The following is an 18,675-nucleotide window of genomic DNA, read 5'->3' as shown; positions in this document are numbered from 1 at the left end:
AAAATAATAATGTTTATAGCAGTACTGTTTTTATGTCCCCCAAAATTGAATAAAAGTAGATACTTATATAGGAAGGAATAAATTGTGTTACATGAATGAATATTGTTCTATCTGAAATAATGAGCATGATAAAATATAGGAAAACATGAAAAGACTTATATATGAAGTGAGGAAAAGTAAAGCAAGGCCAGGAAACTTCTCTCTGTATCTGCCTTTGTTTCTATCTCCCTCCAGAAAAGTAAAGCAGAGCCAGGAAAATTCTCTCTATCTGTCTTTGTTTCTCTCTGTCTTCCTCCCTTTGTCTTTTATTTATGTAAACATGTGATATATTTATTTGCACATATATAAATGTAATTTATGAAGGAGACAGACTATAACAATGTAAATAAAAGAATAAGGGCTGTACAACAATTAATGAATGCTACACGAAATACAGAAATATTTTTAAAAGAACTGCACATATTTAACCTATATTGGATTATTTGCTGTCTAAGGAAGAGGAAGGGGGAGGAGAAAAAATTGGAACACAAGATTTTACAAGGGTGAATGCTGAAAACTATCTTTGCATTTATTTTGAAAAATAAAAAGCTATTTTAAAAAACAAAGTAATTATAACAAGCCACCATTTGTAGTATTGTTTCTGCTAGTTTCCAGGTAAACTGACAGAACATATTATGTTATTTATTTATTATAGCTTTTTATTTACAAGATATATGCATGGGTAATTTTTCAGCATTGACAATTGCAAAACCTTTTGTTCCAACTTTTCCCCTCCCCCCTTCCCCCAGATGGCAGGTTGACCAATACATGTTAAATATGTTAAAAGTATAAGTTAAATACAATATATGTATACGTGTCCATACAGTTATTTTGCTTTACAAAAAGAATCGGACTTTGAAATAGTGTACCATTAGCCTGTGAAGGAAATAAAAAATGTAGATGGACAAAAATAGAGGGGGATTGGGAATTCTATGTAGTGGTTCATAGTCATCTCCCACAGTTCTTTTGCTGGGTGTAGCTGGTTCAATTCATTACTGTTTTATTGGAACTGATTTGGTTCATCTCATTGCTCAAAATGGCCACATCCTTCAAATTGATCATCATATAGTATTGTTGAAATATATAATGATCTCCTGGTCCTGCTCATTTCACTCAGCATCAGCTCATGTAAGTCTCTCCAGGCCTTTTTGAAATCATCCTGATGGTCATTTCTTATAGAATAATAATATTCCATAATATTCATATACCACAATTTATTCAGCCATTCTCTAACTGATAGGCATCCACTCAGTTTCCAGTTTCTGGCCACTACAAAAGGGACTGTCACAAACATTCTTGCACATACAGGTCCCTTTCCCTTCTTTAAAATCTCTTTGGGATATAAGCCCAGTAGTAACAAAGCTGGATCAAAAGGTATGCACAGTTTGATAACTTTTTGAGCATAGTTTCAAATCATTCTCCAGACAGAACATATTATTTTAACAAAAATTTCTTGTGAATTGTTCTTAGTTATAAATTTTGAGTTTATTTGATGTCCATAATTTAATTAAATTGGATACTGAGTTTAAATTTTATTTTATTTCTTTATAGTTTGATATTCATTCACATTTTCCTGTATTTCTGGATAGAAACAGTACCTGTTCATGTGCTTCAGGGAAAATAAAGTAATTCAAGTATTTTCGCCTTTAAAAAATGAATGCTATGGAATTGTTAACAAACTTGGCCCCACCTAAAAAAATATGAGAGTACACCTATCATTTTCCAGAAGTGAAGGATCATGATTGTTGAACATTGCATAAAATGTTCGATTTTTCCAATGTGTCAATCATGTTTGCTTAACTTTTTTCTTCTTGTTATTTTCTAAAATTTGTCAGAAGGTATAGCTCTCTAGGAAGTGAAACAGGAAGATACAGGAAAAAATTCAGGAAAAGGAAAAGATATCAATTTAAAAATATTTTTAAAAAATAAATTAAGTGAAGAAAGGAAAAGGAAGAATATAAATTTAAATGATGAAAAATTTCTCAAAAAAATGTTCTTCCCATTTGACTTTTTTCAAATGTGTGCCCATGTCATCTCCTCTAACATAGTTCCTTTAGTTTATGGACCATCTCATTTTTGTCTTTGGAGCTTCACTCTGAATCAGCTAGAGAATGAAAGAATGTATAAGAGAGAGAAGCAGCCAAAGGGACACTGAAATAATAAGATGTTTTGGGGTAAAAATGGTGAAGTAGGCAGTTTTAATGACTGCAAGTCAATGTGAAAATACTAAATTCTTATAGAAGGGAGGGACTTGGGAAAGGGGTTCAAGAAATCAGGGAATAGAAAGCAATGTTGCCTTCTTCAAATTGTCTCCTTACCCATTGCCCTTTCTTACAGGCCAAAGAAGCTATCAATGATGTAAGGCCCCACCTTCTTCAGTATTACTCAGTGTGTACTCAGATTCTCCGGGGAGCACTCCTGCCTAACTTTCAAGACTTCTATACCATACCTCAGCAGCCTTGTCACTCTAGAAGATACTTTGATTTTTTTGGTATTCTTATCCTTCATCCACTTCCCCTGTGATCCCTTTCCTTTTATCAAGAAATTCCTACTGGAACTTCAATTTGGAGGAAATGCCCAAAATCAGACCATGTGTAGAGTACATACCATCTTAAGTGCCTTGAGTTTATCAGTCCTATACTCCCTGAAATCTTCAGACTTTATCATATCCCATATGCTCTCCCCTCCCTCCACCTTCATCCCAATTTTCAGCTTTTTATGCATTGTCTTCATTACAACGTAGCTCTCCTTATGGATAGAAACTGCCTTTTCATTTCTATATTCCCCATGCCTAGCAAATGCTCAATAATACTTTATGACTATGGAGTTTATAGTCACTGAAAATTCCAGATCCTTTTGTTATCTTCCCCCATTTTCTGAATGAGAAAAATTTCATCTTATTAGATTTTGGTCTATCATTCTGTCCTAATGAAATCATTTTGGATCTGTATGTTATCTGATTATTTATCCTTTTCTGCTTTCTAACATCTTCACATTTGCTAAACACACAGTTGCCAAACAACTTCATTTAAGATATTAAGGCAAGTTGGACTGAGGACAGATTTTGCCTATTTGGCTGTTACTCATATTGTCCACCTGGATAGTAAAAGAAACACCTTCTTAAAATCTAGGTGAACTCTGTTTATGGCATTCCTTTACTCTATCTGTCTAATAATCCAGATAAAATAAGGAAATGAGGCTAGGCTGAAATGACCTATTTTTGTTGAAGTTGTGATAGCTTGTTTCTCTTTCTAATAGTATAATCATTCTTTTAATACAAACTTAAACAATTTACTAAGAACTCATGTCAACTGACCTGTAATTAGCAACTCTGTTTTGTTTTGAACTCATTTTTATTCATCTGTGGCACCTATCTCATTTCTCCCTACCCAAGCAACAGGACTCTCTTCTTTGTTCCTCTTCCCAACATACCTTTTAAAATAAATATTTTTATTGATATTCTTATAATTCATCTGAACTGAATTCAATTGAATAATGATGATAAAGAATTTGCATTAACATAATTCTTTTACGGCTGCATTAATCTAAATTTTATAACTATTGCTACTATTCATTATGCTATTGAACTATATAATTTTGAATTTCTTTGTTATTTGCCAAGTGATTACTATTATCTCCTCACACCATATTTTTTTCTCTTTCTTCCTCTTCCAATAATTATCTAGTATCTTTTGATTATGTTTCTTCTGGTTTCTGAATTTTCTCATGAATTGAACTAGGACTAGAATTTAAGAATATTTCAAACACAAGCTGTGCCAATTGACAGTGCAAAGAAAATATTGTGGGATGAAAATTTTTATTTCAAAGCAAAATTTTATCTACTTGTAATTATTTTATTTAGATAGCATTTGTAGAGATGGGAGAAATAAATTATTAAATTTTTCCTTATAATCAATTATTCAGGAATTGGATTTTGCAGGCTTTTGTCACACTTGTTACAAACAGATGGGTTTTTTTTTGTTTGTTTGTTTATTTAGCAAATGAAGCTTACACTGGTGATTTGTTCTGGCACTTTGTTGTGCCATAAGTACTTTGGCTGAAGAAGCATCTGCATTCTTTAAACCTTGATTATCATAACTTCAGATTTGTCATGTGAACAATCTCCAACAAGCTCCTCACTTATCTCTTGTCTGTATTCTCAATGGTTAATGTTTAAATTACAAACTTTTAAATATTCATTCACTTGTTGAGTATTATATCTAGAAGATTGTAGAAAACATGCAAAATCTCATGCTTGGTACTTTCATTGAGCTGTTGAATTATTTTAGTCATGTCTGAGTTTCTTGGCAAAGATATTGAAGTGATTTGCCATTTCTTTTTTTCACTAACATCTTTTTTTTTTTATTTGATCAAAAACATTGACTTATTCTTGTTGTAAAATAGAAAGTATTTGGCTGTTTCTTGGGTTGTTCTTTGCTGGAATCTGAGTATCTAGTTGGAGAGAATTTGGTTCTCTTATACTGGAATGAAGTCAGGGTCACTATTAACTTTTGTACATTTCAAAACCAGAGTTTCATGCAGGGATCCTTCATCTTCCTGAGTTCAAATTTGGCCTCAAATACCAGTTGTATGATTTTGGACCAGTCATTTAACTCTGTTTGCCTCAGTGCCCTCATAAAATGAGTTAGAGGGGGAAATTGCAAACTACTCCAGTATCTTTGCCAAGAAAACCCCAAATGAAATAAAAAAGTTGGATATGACTGAAACAACTGAACAAAACACAGTTAAGATCCTAGAAAAAACTTTTCCTAAGATAGATTTTGCTTTCTTTCAGTTTTCAGATCAAAGACATCCATATACTTTAATGCCACAAGTAACACTAAAGACCAACATGCTTTTTTCTAATTAATCTACTATAATAAGTTGCTTAGCATTATTTATTACTCACTGGTCCTTATAACTTGTACATTTTTAAATGTTTCTAAGCATTGGCTCACTAAATAAAAATCAAAGAAAAGCAGGGCTTTTCTTAATGATGGTTTGTAAATTATGCAGTATAAAAGCTGGGTCAGTGTGAACTTGAAAAATCTTTGAACAATGAGAACTGCACTGTTCATTTTATTTAGATTATCAGCAGGGAAGGAATTTCATTAATGGAGAGTAGTCATCATCACTGGGCTCAGATGAGGAATGTTCCTTTTCTACTTAACACATTTTGATTGTATCATTTACATCAGTAGTGTCAAACAGAGAAAGTATGTAGATCCATACATAAGAATCCCTGCTTACATATTGATTTAGTTTTAAAATATAGTGTTATCTATATTTTGTTAAAATATTTCCCAATTACTTTTAAATCTGGTTAGATCTATTTTCAGAACTTGTTTGACACCTTGCTTTACATCATTTTATTCACTATCTTAAAGTTCATCATTAAATGAATTAAATGGGCTATGTCTTATGGGTTCTAAAAATCTGTTTTATTAGAGAATGTCTAAGATGTTTTATCGGTAAGGATGCAAACAAAACTAGATCATTTTAACCAAACTATAAATTCTGATCAGAAAAATTATGGAAACTACATGCAAAAATAACATTTTATCTTTGTAAAAGATAAAAACAGGCAGCAAAAACTTTTCCAGTAAGCTTTTCTAGTCAGTTTCATTTAATGCCTACTATGTACCAAGTACTACTAAAGCCTTGGGGATACAAAGAATAGCAAAAGGCAGATTCCAAGCAATGAAAGATCTCTTTCTAGACTGAACTGGAGATATATCTCTCCTAAGATCAGCTTTGTTTTGTGCTCAGCTCTTCTGAGCTGCCCTGAAACTAACCTCAGTTCAATTAAAGATGGCTTCATGTCTTTTCTTTGGGAAATTAAGTTCCTTTTTTCTGTTCTCTTTTAATTTTATTTTCATTTTTCCTTTAAGCAAAATGGTCTATATCTGAAAGAGTCTTGTTCTTTAGACACAGATCCCTGGAGACATGCAATAAATATTTTTTATTATAGCCTTTTATTGACAGAACATATGCGTGGGTAATTTTTCAACACTGACCCGTGCAAACACTTCTGTTCCAACTTTTTCCTTCCTTCCCTCTACCACCTTCCCTAGATGGTAGGCAGTCTCATACATGTTAAACATGTTAAAGCATATCTTAAATACAATATATGTGTACATATTTATACAGTTCTCTTGTTGCACAAGAAAAATCAGATTTAGAAAGGTAAAAATAATCTGGGAAGAAAAACAAAAATGTAAGTAGTCCACACTCATTTCCCAGTGTTCTTTCACTAGGTGTAGCTGCTCCTGTTCATCACTAATTGATTGGAACTGAAGACATCCAATAAATATTTAACTGCAAATTGATTTTCAACCACTTTTTGAAATTGCCCCAAAGCTCCAAATTGATTAAACTATATTATTTATCATTTAATCCATACGTCCATCTTTTTTTTTTTTCTTGCAAGAATAACACAAAAGATTTATAAAATGATTACCTACATGTGGCCTTGAACATACTTCCACAGGCAGAAACACAATGTTACTTTTCTAACCCCACAAAGGAAAAACAGTACTCAAATAGTCTCAAAAATTAACTGGGTCACTGGCCAGTGTAGTAAACAAGTACAGCAATATAAAAAGAAAAATGCTTAATCAGAAATCTAGAAAACTGCTTTTTATTTGAATGAGGTTCCTTTCTGATGTTCCTTTCAAAACAGTAGAAGTTATGCTACTGGATTGTTTTAAAGTGTTTTGTCAATAGAGGCTGTGAATTTTTTGTGTTTCTGTTAAAATTTCTTTTGCATGAAGAAATTAATACAAATTTCATACCAGATTTACATTGTTCATTGAGTATTTTTTTATTTTCCCACTTTGGAGATTAAAAACAGAATCTTTAAATACTGTCTTGATGCAATTTTTAACAGAGCGAAAAGGAAGCCTCATTCTATTCTAATTTGTGATCCAATTCTAAAATTCTGATAAAAGGACTTTTTATTGAGTCAGAAACTCATTTAAACAATAAAGGCTTTGCTTTAATTCTTTGGAATAGTTTTGTTCTAAATCAAATACTTTTAAAAGCTGAGAAATGCACTCTCAGAAAGGAAAATGTAAACAAAATAAATTGAATAGAGGCATAGTTTTAAGCAATAGGAACTAAAATGAAATGATGCCACAATTTTATAGTTTGTTCTTTTTATCCCTCTCAGATTTCAGTTACTGGGCACATAGAAGCATTGGACCAAAGAATCCAATTAAAGTTAAAAGAGATTAGAAATAAATAAATTCAACTGTTTTATAAATGAAGAAATCTAATCCCCACATAATGAAGTGACTTCATTAGAATCAAGTATGGCTTATCATCTGCCAGTATTTGTCGTGAATATCTGTGGCTAAGTATAATTTCTTGCACTTAGAAATTCAATAAATGTTTATAGAATGAAAAAATAAATAAATTAATGGATGATTCCTATATAGAACTTTAGAACTATGAATGACAACATTGAAGCAAATAATTGTCCAAACCAATGAAAAACTTAAGTCAAATGAAAATAATGTCCAAACTAATAAAAAACAAATCAAACATTGACTTGAAGGACTGGCTAACTTAATTGAGAGGTAGAAAAGGACCTTTAAAAATCACCTAAAATCATTTTCAATTTTACATTTAAAAATCTAAAAAGAAGTGATTTCCCCAAGACTACACAATAAACCAAACCAATTCTTCTGACATTAATCCAAAGCCTTTTTAAATACTATACCATAAAGCAATGTTGTGGGATAGTTGACATCCCTGCTTTAACCATTGTGAAACTATGATAGCTAATGGATTACTTTGAATTATTTGAGCTACCTTACTATCACAGGACAAACCTGGGAATCAATCAGCCAGTCAGGAGGCAGACTGAACATCTCTTAAACTGGACATACCAGAGATCCTTTGCAGGGTTCACTTGTTGAATCTGGTATTCCCTCTTCTGTGTCAGAAGCTACAAAACCAGCTCAGATTGGTTTATTCCAACCCCCAGCGAATTAAGGAATCCCTGGGGACCTTCCACTCTGACTCATGTCCATGTATCCAGAGGGTTATCTTGTAATCTCTGAGAAATAGCTTGGTTCAGGGGACCAATGGCCAAACTACAGATTAGACTACAACCTGTCTCCCCCCCACCCCCACTTCCCAAAATGTGATTTTTTTTATAACCCCTATTTGCCTAACCCTACCCTGAGCTCAGTTCAAACTACAGATCCACATGCATGTTTGCCCACTTGATAGAAATCGAGGACATATAGGACCTGATTCTGTTTGTCTTTCTTAGATAACACGCTGAGGTTTATGATACCATACAACCCTTTTCTTCAACCTTTGCTTTTCTTCCTAATACCATCTGAAACCACTGCAATGGGATTCTTAACCTAAAGAACAAAGAATTTGGGGGTCAAACATTGTTGAGACCAAACTTCCCTATATGGGAAGATAACCTGTTAGTCCCATAGTGAACTTTGCTAGAAAGTTTGCCACTATGTTATAAGTAGATAGTAAACAAATTACAGATTTTCTAATACATTCTAAAGTTCTACTTTTTTTAAAATTAATTTTATAATTATAACTTTTTTTTTGACAGTACATATGCATAGGTAATTTTTTTTTTTTACAACATTATCCCTGTACTCCCTTCTGTTCCGAATTTTTCCCCTCCTTCCCTCCACCCCCTCCCCTAGATGGCAGGCATTCCCATACATATTAAATATCTTATAGTATATCCTAGGTACAATATATATGTGCAGAACTGAATTTTTTTTTGTTGTTGCAAAGAAAGAATAGTATTTGGAAGGTAAAAATAATCTGGGAAGAAAAACAAAACAAAACAAAACAAAAATGCTCACAGTTTACACTCATTTCTCAGTGTTCCCCCTCTGGGTGTAGCTGATTCTGTTCATCATTGATCAATTGGAATTGGATTAGCTCTTCTCTATGTTGAAGATATCCACTTCCATCAGAATACATTCTCCTACAGTATCATTGTTGAAGTGTATAATGATCTTCTGGTTCTGCTCGTTTCACTCAGCATCAGTTGATGTAAGTCTCTCCAAGCCTCTCTGTATTCCTCCTGCTGGTCATTTCTTACAGAACAATAATATTCCATAACATTCATATACCATAATTTACCCAACCATTCTCCAATTGATGGACATCCATTCATTTTCCAGTTTCTAGCCACTATGAAAAGGGTTGCCACAAACATTTTGGCACATACAGGTCCCTTTCCCTTCTTTAGTATTTCCTTGGGATATAAGCCCAGTGGTAGCACTGCTGGGTTCAAAGGATATGCACATTTTGATAACTTTTTGGGCATAATTCCAGATTGCTCTCCAGAATGGTTGGATTCTTTCACAACTCCACCAACAATGCATTAGTGTCCCAGTTTTCCCACAGCCCCTCCAACATTCATCATTATTTTTTCCTGTCATCTTAGCCAATCTGACAGATGTGTAGTGGTATTTCAGAGTTGTATTAATTTGCATTTCTCTGATCAATAGTGATTTGGAACACTCTTTCATATGAGTGGAAATAGTTTTAATTTCATCATCTAAAAATTGTCTGTTCATATCCTTTGACTCTTTATCAATTGGAACCTTTAACTGTAAAAATGTTTTCCCAATTTGTTATTTCCCTTCTAATCTTGTTTGCATTAGTTTTGCTTGTGCAAAACCTTTTTAATTTGATGTAATCAAAATTTTCTATTTTGTGATCAATAATGATCTCTAGTTCTCCTTTGGACACAAATTCCTTCCTCCTCCACAAGTCTGAGACGTAAACTATTCTACGTTCCTCTAATTTATTTATGATTTCGTTCTTTATCAGGCCCCTCTACTTTATACCATTACATACTTTCAGAAGCAAATGTATTAAATACTCATGTGAATGAGTATCAGGCAGAACACATGCACGCACCTGAGCATTGGATTTTCATATATAATATGAGTATATATGTATGTTTAACACATGTCTCTTATGCTCTATTAAGTAATGTTCTCATAGTAATACTTCTCAGCATACCTAAGTGATTATTCACAGGGTAAATATGGGAAAATTATTTGATCTAATTTTGAGAACAAAGGAATTATGCCCCAGGATTGTGGTGATCTGAAAAAATAAACGGTGATTTAGCTGTGATCAGAGATTATTTGGAAGTACACTATTGACAGGATCAGAAATGGCTTTAAGTATTCATGAATATGTGTGACATTCTCCTGTATGGGAGAGAGTTTAATACTGAACAGTTTGACTGAAAATTCCTCTGTAGGCAGGCAGATCCATCAGTAAGCTATGGCAATAATCCAGCTAGGAGGTAATAAGGGCCTGCAGTAGAGTTGTGGCAGTATTTGAGGAAAGAAGGGGCATATTCAAGAAATGTTATGAAGGTAAAATTGACAGATCTTAGCCAAAGTTTGGGTGTGAGGATACAGAGATAAGATAGTGACTTCTAGGTTGTGAGTCTTTTTGTAGATTACCAACAGAATTTAGTAGAAAGCTAGAAAAAAAATTCTATTCAAAATGACTACAGAATGTATAAAAACAACAACTACCAAACATTTAAAATTATATGAATATGTAATAAAACATTTTATCTATTTTTCAACATGGGAAAATTAAGAATTTCAAGGTGAAAAAAATCAAATGACGGTGGCCTAGCTGTACCAGATCTTAAATTATTTTATAAAGCAGCGGTTACCAAAGCCATTTGATATTGGTTAAGAAATAGACTAGTTGATCAGTGGAATAGGTTAGGTCCAAAGGAAAAAATACTCAATAACTAATAATCTAGTGTTTGACAAACCTAAGGACCCCAGCTTTTGGGATAAGAACTCAATGTTTGACAAAAATTGCTGGGAAAATTGGAAATGAATATGGCAGAAACCAGGCATTGACCCATACTTAACACCGTACACCAAAATCAGGTCAAAATGGGTTCATGACCTAGGCATAAAGAATGAGATTATAAATAAATTAGAGGAACATAGGATAGTTTACCTCTCAGACCTGTGGAAGATGAATGAATTTATGTCCAAAGAAGAACCAGAAATCATTATTGATCACAAAATAGAAAACTTTGATTATATCAAATTGAAATGCAGATAAGATTAGAAGATTAGAAGGGAAACAAACTGGGAAAACATTTTTACAGTCAAAGGTTCCAATAAAGCTCTCATTTACAAAATATATAGAGAATTGACTCTAATTTATAAGAAATAAAGCCATTCTCCAATTGATAAATGGTCAAAGGATATGAACAATTCTCAGATGAAGAAATTGAAACTATTTCTAGCCATATGAAAAGATGCTCCAAGTCATTATTAATCAGATAAATGCAAATTAAGACCACTCTGAGATACCACTACATACCTGTCAGATTGGCTAGAATGACAGGGAAAAATAATTCTAGCCAATGTTTGAGGGGATGTGGGAAAACAGGGACACTGATACATTGTTGATTGAATTGTGAATACATCCAGGCATTCTGGAGAGCTATTTGGAACTATGCTCAAAAAGTTATCAAACTGTGCATACCCTTTGACCCAGCAGTGTTATTACTGAGCTTATATCCCAAAGAGATCTTAAAGAAGGGAAAGGGACCTGTATGTGCAAGAATGTTTGTGGCAGCCCTCTTTGTAGTGGCCAGAAACTGGAAACTGAGTGGATACCCAACAATTGGAGAAAGGCTGAATAAATTGTGGTATATGAATATTATAGAATATTGTTCTGTAAGAAATGACCAACAGGATGATTTCAGAAAGGCCTGGAGAGACTTACATGAACTGTTGCTGAATGAAATGAGCAAGACCAGGAGATCGTTGTATATTTCAACAACAATACTATATGATGATCAATTCTGAAGGATGTGGCCATTTTGAACAATGAGATGAACCAAATCAGTTCCAATAGAGCAGTAATAAACTAAACCAGCTACACCCAGTGAAAGAACTCTCAGAGATGACTATGAACCACTGCATAGAATTCCCAATCCCTCTATTTTTGTCCGCCTGCATTTTTGATTTTCTTTACAGGCTAATTGTACACTATTTCAAAGTCCAATTCTTTTTGTACAGAAAAACAACTGTTTGGACATGTATACATAGATTGTATTTAATTTTTACTTTAACATATTTAACATGTATTGGTCAACCTGCCATCAGCAGGGGGGAGGAAAGGAGGGGAAAATTTAGAACAAAAGGTTTTGCAATTGTCAATGCTGTAAAATTACCCATGCATATATCTGGTAAATAAAAACTATGTAAAATAAAAAAATAAATTAGAAAAAAAAATGAAGGGTGCTTAGCAAAGATTCTGTAATAAAGGAGCAAGCCTATAGCAAGAAAAAGTATGTAATCTTTAAGCTAAAGATCATGGAAATATTTATTCTTTTGAGAGCTATCAGAGAATCTTTGCTTTCCCAAGAGCTAGAAGCAAAAAGAAACTACACATTTAGCTTACAAGTAACAATCAGAAAATACAGGACCATCAGGCAGTAAATTTGGTGGAAACAAATGATAAAATTACTAAATGACATCAGTGGCTTGGCAACATTGAAAAGCAAGTCATTCTTTTATAGAAATGCTCCGACCACACATATCCCTTGAGTGTGTGCCCTCTGTAATGTCTCCTAAATATATTCATTTTTCTCAGTGATATGTATATCTATAGAATAATGCACTATAAGCTTATAAGGAAAACATTCTACATTTCTTATTAAGGTATTTGGGAACAAACCAAGTCAGAGTGGTCCTCCTGCTTTCTCTCATATGTGACACTCCAATCTCTCCTTTCCATGCCTTTCCACTAAATTTCCTTCTCATTTTTTTTATTTTTATTTTGCTTTTATTTATATGTATGAACTACATGTAGAGATTGAAAAGGCAGGAAATAATAACTTTAATTAATGAAAAAAGGATGAAATCCCCTTCTGAAAAAACACTCTTTTGAAATATGAAAGATACAGATTGTTAAGAAAAACAATTCTTTCTCAGATGAATAGAAAGATCTTTGAAGGCACTTTTTAGTCCCTCAGATCATTTGCATGTGACTATTAGAGTTTTAGAGATTCTACCTGACAAATTTCCAATTTAATAATTATTTGGAGAAATTGAATAAGTCATGATGGTTTCATAAATGACTGAATTCAAAGATTTTTCTTGAGTTTTATACCCCTCATATTATATAGAGGGCTTTCTGACTACCAGGAAGATCTGATCCATGACATTAAATGCAATTAAGTCATTAATAGAGTGTTAGAAATGTCACTTACAGAAAAATTGGGTTTGAAGATAGCAAAATTTGACAGAAATGCTTCAGCAGATATGCTGAGAAACTACTGATTTGAAGAGAGCTGTTGCTTTGCTGATTAGCTAGTCATTGGGAGAGAGCTGAATTCTGACCCTGCATTAAATTTCTACTTCATTAATAGCTTGAGAGTAGAGAATCACTTTTTGATAAGAGAAAGAGAAAGACAGAGAATTTTCAATTCACACCTGACAAAATTGGCAAAAGAAAAGAATGAGTGTTGGAGTAGTTGGGGGAATATGGGCACACTAGTGCATTACTAATGAAGTTGTGAGTCAGCATAATCATTTAGGAAAATAATTTAGAATGATGCAAATAAAATTAATGTCCATACCTTTTGATCCCAGTGTAAACTCCATACCTTTTGGTCCCAAGATAAATTACAGTACAAAGCTTACAGACAAAAGGAGATCATTGATAAGAAAAAAAAGTCCTTATAAAAACTATATTTATAGAAAGACTTTTTGTCATAGAAAAGAAGTATAAAAAGATATGTTGTGGAATGGCTAAACAACATGGTAAATGAATATAACAGGATATTACTGTGCTGTAAGAAATGGTGAAATGATGAAAAGCACAAAAAGTTCTATGTGATGCAGTAAAACAAGCAAAGCCAAGGGAAAAAATATACACCATGATTAATAATGTAAATAACACCTGCAAAAAAACCAAAAGTGATCATTGCAGATTTACAAAGAATAAACCTGACTCTTTGCAGATGTGGAGGCTCATGAGTGAAGTACGCTGCAAATATTTTCAGACTTTTTCAATGTATTAATCAGTTTTTCTTTTCTCTTTCTCTCTCTCCCCCTGAATCTGACTGTCTTCCTCCCTTCCTTCCCCTTTCCTCTCTCCTTCCCTTCTTCTCTCCCTCCCTTCCTCTCTCCTCCCTTCTTTCCTCTCTCCCTCCCTTCCTCTCTCTCCCCTCCCTTCCTCGCTCCTTTTAAAAATACTGGTATATGGGATGACCCTCTAGAAAATGGACAGTGGAAGAAATTTTGATAATGTTAAAAAAAATACATACATAACATATAAATATATCTTCCACTGTTAAGAAATTTGAGGTTTTATGATTTACTTTATACTTATAAACTGGAAAACTGGTACCGAGTTTATTGCATAAGGAAAACAGAAAATGTGATATATGTCAATAATAAATATATATTATAAATAGAGCCTTGAAGTTTTCATTTTCATTCAAATTTTGCTAGGAAACTTAGAGCTATTAAATATTTATCTTCCAATACATTTTAGTATAGCACTGAATAAATGATACAAGTTGTCAATGGTTGTTAATGGGTGGATAATCAACTAATAGCTTTGCTAATTGATTTATTTTTTCTTCAGTAAAGTTATATAGACCAAATCCTTTTTGATTATCTTTCATAATCCCTCCTGGATAATTAATAGCAGGTCACACAAATATCCTTTCAAAATGCCACTAGAAGAACCAAAGGAGCTAAGCTAGAAGCTGCTTGCTAGCCAAACTTCTTAAGTACCAAAGGTTCATATTCATATTGCATAATTATTAATATAAAACAGCTGAATAGAGATCTAGTCCTATCCCCTCATTTTAGAGATAAGAAGGTATGTAGCTTGGTAGAGGTCATGTAAGCTGTCTGTTACAGAACTAAGGCTAACCACCCAAGTCTCTTAATTCCTGGGGTGGGGGGGAAGATACATAAAGAAAAGTCCAAGACATCAAAAAAAAATTCTGATTCAAATTTACTGACTCTGTCTTTCTTCCCTAGGAAAACATATGGCCACATTGTATTTATTAGAACATAAATCCAGACAGAATAAATCAATACAATTTCCTTCCTTATTCTAATGGGGTTGTTGTGAAACTCTTTACTCACACTAATAAGTAACTTCAAGAGCTATATTCATTTATAAGGAAATCTGGGGCACAAGAAGCAGCTTACATCATATAGCTTGCTCTTGCCAGACCTCTCTGCTATACAGGGTTTTGACCTACAACTAGAAATCTAGAAGAATTTAACATCTAATGTTAGAATTCTTACAAGGTGCTAAGTCACTGGAATGGATAGAATTAATAATTATCTAATTTAGCATAGTACTTAACAGTTCTCTAGTTCAGTAATGTACTTACTAGAATTCCACAAGATTCACACCTTTAAGAGAGCATACTTTTAAAGAGCTCCCAACAAGCCCACTCTCTGGGAGGAGGAGTCAAGAGTCATTCCTACTTCCACCTTTGTGCTGACTGGAGACATTGGGAAGACAAGAGGCTGAAGCTGGCAGAGACAAAGGACTAGCAGCAAGAGCTCTGGGGAACCAAGGAGAGGGGAAGGCCTCCAGAAAACTAGCTGAGCCCCAAGTGAAGGAGATAAGATTTTGGAAGAGACAATAAAGAATTTGGACTTTAACTCCTAGCTGCATTTGAGATTATTGAACTGATCTGAAACTAAGGCTGCCTCCAGAAGCTCCCCTAGAAACCTGCTCCCAGAGAACATTATATTTTGGTGCCCAACATGGGGATTTACTTACAGGAAAACATTGTTCAAAATTAATATTGGAATTCCTCATTCATCACCGAAGAACACATAGCAAGCAAGGTCTAAGAGTTCAGCAGCCTGTCAAAAAAAGCAATTCAGTTATCTAGAAAAGGAAAAGCCTCATGCATTGTATGTTTTGCTGTGAAGCCATTCTGAGGATTCAAAGAAAAGCTTTCCTTTTTTCTAGATTCAAGCATCCTCCTAATATTTTACTTTTGATACATCAGATGGAATGGAATTAAATCACTTGTACCCACAGTAGGGTTTGCAAGAAGTGGGACTGCTTCTTCATATGAAAAAGGGGCGAAGGAGAAAATGGGATCTGGCGTTTTAGTGATGTGAAATGAAGATGAGAAAAGAGTTCATGGACTGTTAATAGCTAGCTAGAACACGGGAGATTTGAGAAAGAATGACAAATTATGGAAGAGCTGTTGGGGCAGGTGGGTTAGTGAATAGTGAATAGAAATGTGAAATGACTATCCTAGCAAAGATCTAGTTCATATCATGTTACAAAAAATTGTGCTTTAACCAGTCAGCATGATTTTATGAAATTTTTTTCCAGCTTTGTCTATCACAGATTGTTTTCTATATCTCCATGAATTGAAAAAGGCAGTGGATAATAGGATCAATCTAAGGCTGGGATTTATGAGAAAAGTTCATAGATAGGACAAAGGAATTGAAAGAAGAGGATAATGTAGAGTTGAAATGATTTACCAAGTGGCTTCAAGATGGAAAAGGGAAGAAAACATATTAACAGCACAGGGGATGATGGCCAGGGAATAGACTTATAGATTTAGAACTTGAAAACAAACACTGGAAAAGTTATCTAGCCCAATGTATCAAACTGTGGGTCAAGACCCCACATGAAGTCATGTAACTAAATGTGGAGGGTGCAAAATTTTGAGAAGACTGAAAACCAGAGATCAGTGAACTTTTTCCTGAGAGTCACATAATTAATATGTCAAAGGAAAATTTGAACCCAGGTCCTCCAACTCCAAAGATACTATATTATCCTATTTCTCCAAGCTTTTCTTAACCTAGTTTTAAAGTTCCTCACCCTTCCACACCCATCAAGCACAGGTGATCAACTATAAAAGAGAAGAAACTTCTGAAAACATTTTAGTGCTCACAAGGAATGCTCAGTATTTAAGAGAACTGAAGATTCTAGGAATCTTATCAATTTAAGAATCCTTTTGGGATATAGATAAATAATTTCCTAAGTATTCTTTTAAAAATCAGATTTACTATATACCCTGGACTTTCCTATGTTGAGCGTTGAATACCAATATCTGAAGAACTATAGGCTACAGCTGCGAGTTGGCCACCAGGAAGTGAATTGATTGGCCAAAGTCTTCTAAGGCATAGTTTTATGAACTGTATTATTAGTTGGAAAGATGAGGACTTAAAATATTAAAATATAAAATGCACTGTTACCTGTGATATTTCTAAAGATCATCATGTTGTTTCTGTTTCTTCTTTTCTTTTTCCTGCCCCGTGATCATTTACTGATTTTTAGTTTTCTCCCTTCTCTACTTTCCCATTGAAATTTCTCTTTTTCCCCTTTATGCTCTCCTAACCAGTCTGCTTCCTCTTCCTCTCTGAAGCCTCTGCTACTATCTTACTACTTATAACTAAGTTGGAGGATTGTGACATCATCAATTGCCAAGCTTCCCTATTTTTTTTCCTCCCTCTTTCATCATCTTTCTCCTTGGATACTTTAGTGAATTTGAATATTATAAACTTACAGGTAAAAATGAAAAATGATTCGTGAGATGAACTTAACTCTAGTTACTCAGCCATGATTCTTAGAATTCCAGACCACTATGGCTGTTAAGAGCCCTTAGAGAACAAGTAATTCAATTCTGAGATTTTTCAGAGGTGAAAACTTGGAGCCCCAAAGAGAAGTAATTTGCCTATAGTCACAAAGCAAGATCAGGGTTCAAAGCCACTTGGCAGTAAGTAGTCCTCAAGTCCTTTACCTTTAAGAGATCCTCTACTCCAATGAAGAACTCACTGTCAGCACTTTTTTTCACCTTCCTCCCAATCATTTGCCAGGAGGAAAGGAGGTATGACCAAAGAAAGCTTCCTTCCATGCTCTTCTCCTAAAGGAGGATGCTAATGACATTTAAGGATGAAATAATAGCAATAGATTTGGGAAAGTCATCTAGATCAAACTTGAATATTAAATAGGATCTTAAATATTATGCATGACTGCTATGATAATATCCATCAGGTATAAATATTTCTTAAATACATTCAGTCATCAACTCTTATCTTTCCTTTGAATTTAGTCTCTAATTTTTCTTTTTCTGCTGTCTATCCTAAACGTCAAAACTCAGATAAAATCATTGTCATGTTGTACTAGATTATTGACATTAAGGTGATAATTTTTTGCCTCTAATGTTTTTTCCACTATCAATCTCTTAGCTGATAACTTTGTTTCATATTTCACTGAAAAATTAGGTCATCTGCCAAAAAACTCCATCTTCTCCTCTTTAATTTAAGTTTAACCTTACCTGGGCTTTTACTGCTGCAAGACAATACTTTTATGCCTTCCTAATTAACTCATCTCACCATAGTTATACCTTGTTATTTTTCCTCAAACCTTATATGGCTCCCTTTCCCCCTACTCTCTAAGTTAAGAATCTAGGGCAATTAGATGGCACATCTAGTCCTGGAGTCAAGCATTTTTTAATTCAAATTTTACTTTAAATACTTACTAGCTATTTGTCCCTGGGCAAGTCACAACCCATTTTCCTCAGTTTCTTCATCTATATAAAGGGGATAATAGTAGTACCTAATTAATTGCTAA

The 18,675-nt window shown here is 33.7% G+C and overlaps 1 protein-coding gene and 1 long non-coding RNA gene across 4 annotated transcripts in view; one reads left to right on the top strand and one right to left on the bottom strand.

The window, feature by feature from the left end:
- Positions 1–17,479, bottom strand: part of CDRT4 (CMT1A duplicated region transcript 4) — a 28,025-nt gene extending 10,546 nt beyond the window's left edge. Inside the window, exons 1-2 of one of the 3 annotated variants that reach the window (XM_074265091.1) lie at positions 17,298–17,479; positions 15,856–15,941 (exon numbers count right to left, since the gene is read on the bottom strand). The gene's annotated coding sequence lies outside the window, so the exon portion shown is untranslated. Of the gene's footprint in view, positions 1–12,815; positions 12,835–15,855; positions 15,942–17,297 lie in introns of those variants that run through there. The other 2 variants (XM_074265090.1, XM_074265093.1) reach the window with 2 other exon arrangements.
- Positions 17,480–17,608: 129 nt separating this feature from the next.
- LOC141541031 (uncharacterized) overlaps positions 17,609–18,675 on the top strand; it is a 38,632-nt gene continuing 37,565 nt past the window's right edge. The window contains exon 1 of the long non-coding RNA XR_012481632.1: positions 17,609–17,929. This is a non-coding gene — a long non-coding RNA (uncharacterized LOC141541031). The remainder of the gene's footprint in view (positions 17,930–18,675) is intronic.

This window comes from Sminthopsis crassicaudata, chromosome 4 (genome assembly GCF_048593235.1).
Source record: "Sminthopsis crassicaudata isolate SCR6 chromosome 4, ASM4859323v1, whole genome shotgun sequence".
Classification (NCBI taxonomy): Eukaryota; Metazoa; Chordata; class Mammalia; order Dasyuromorphia; family Dasyuridae; genus Sminthopsis; species Sminthopsis crassicaudata.
This window is presented reverse-complemented; position numbering and strand designations above follow the sequence as displayed.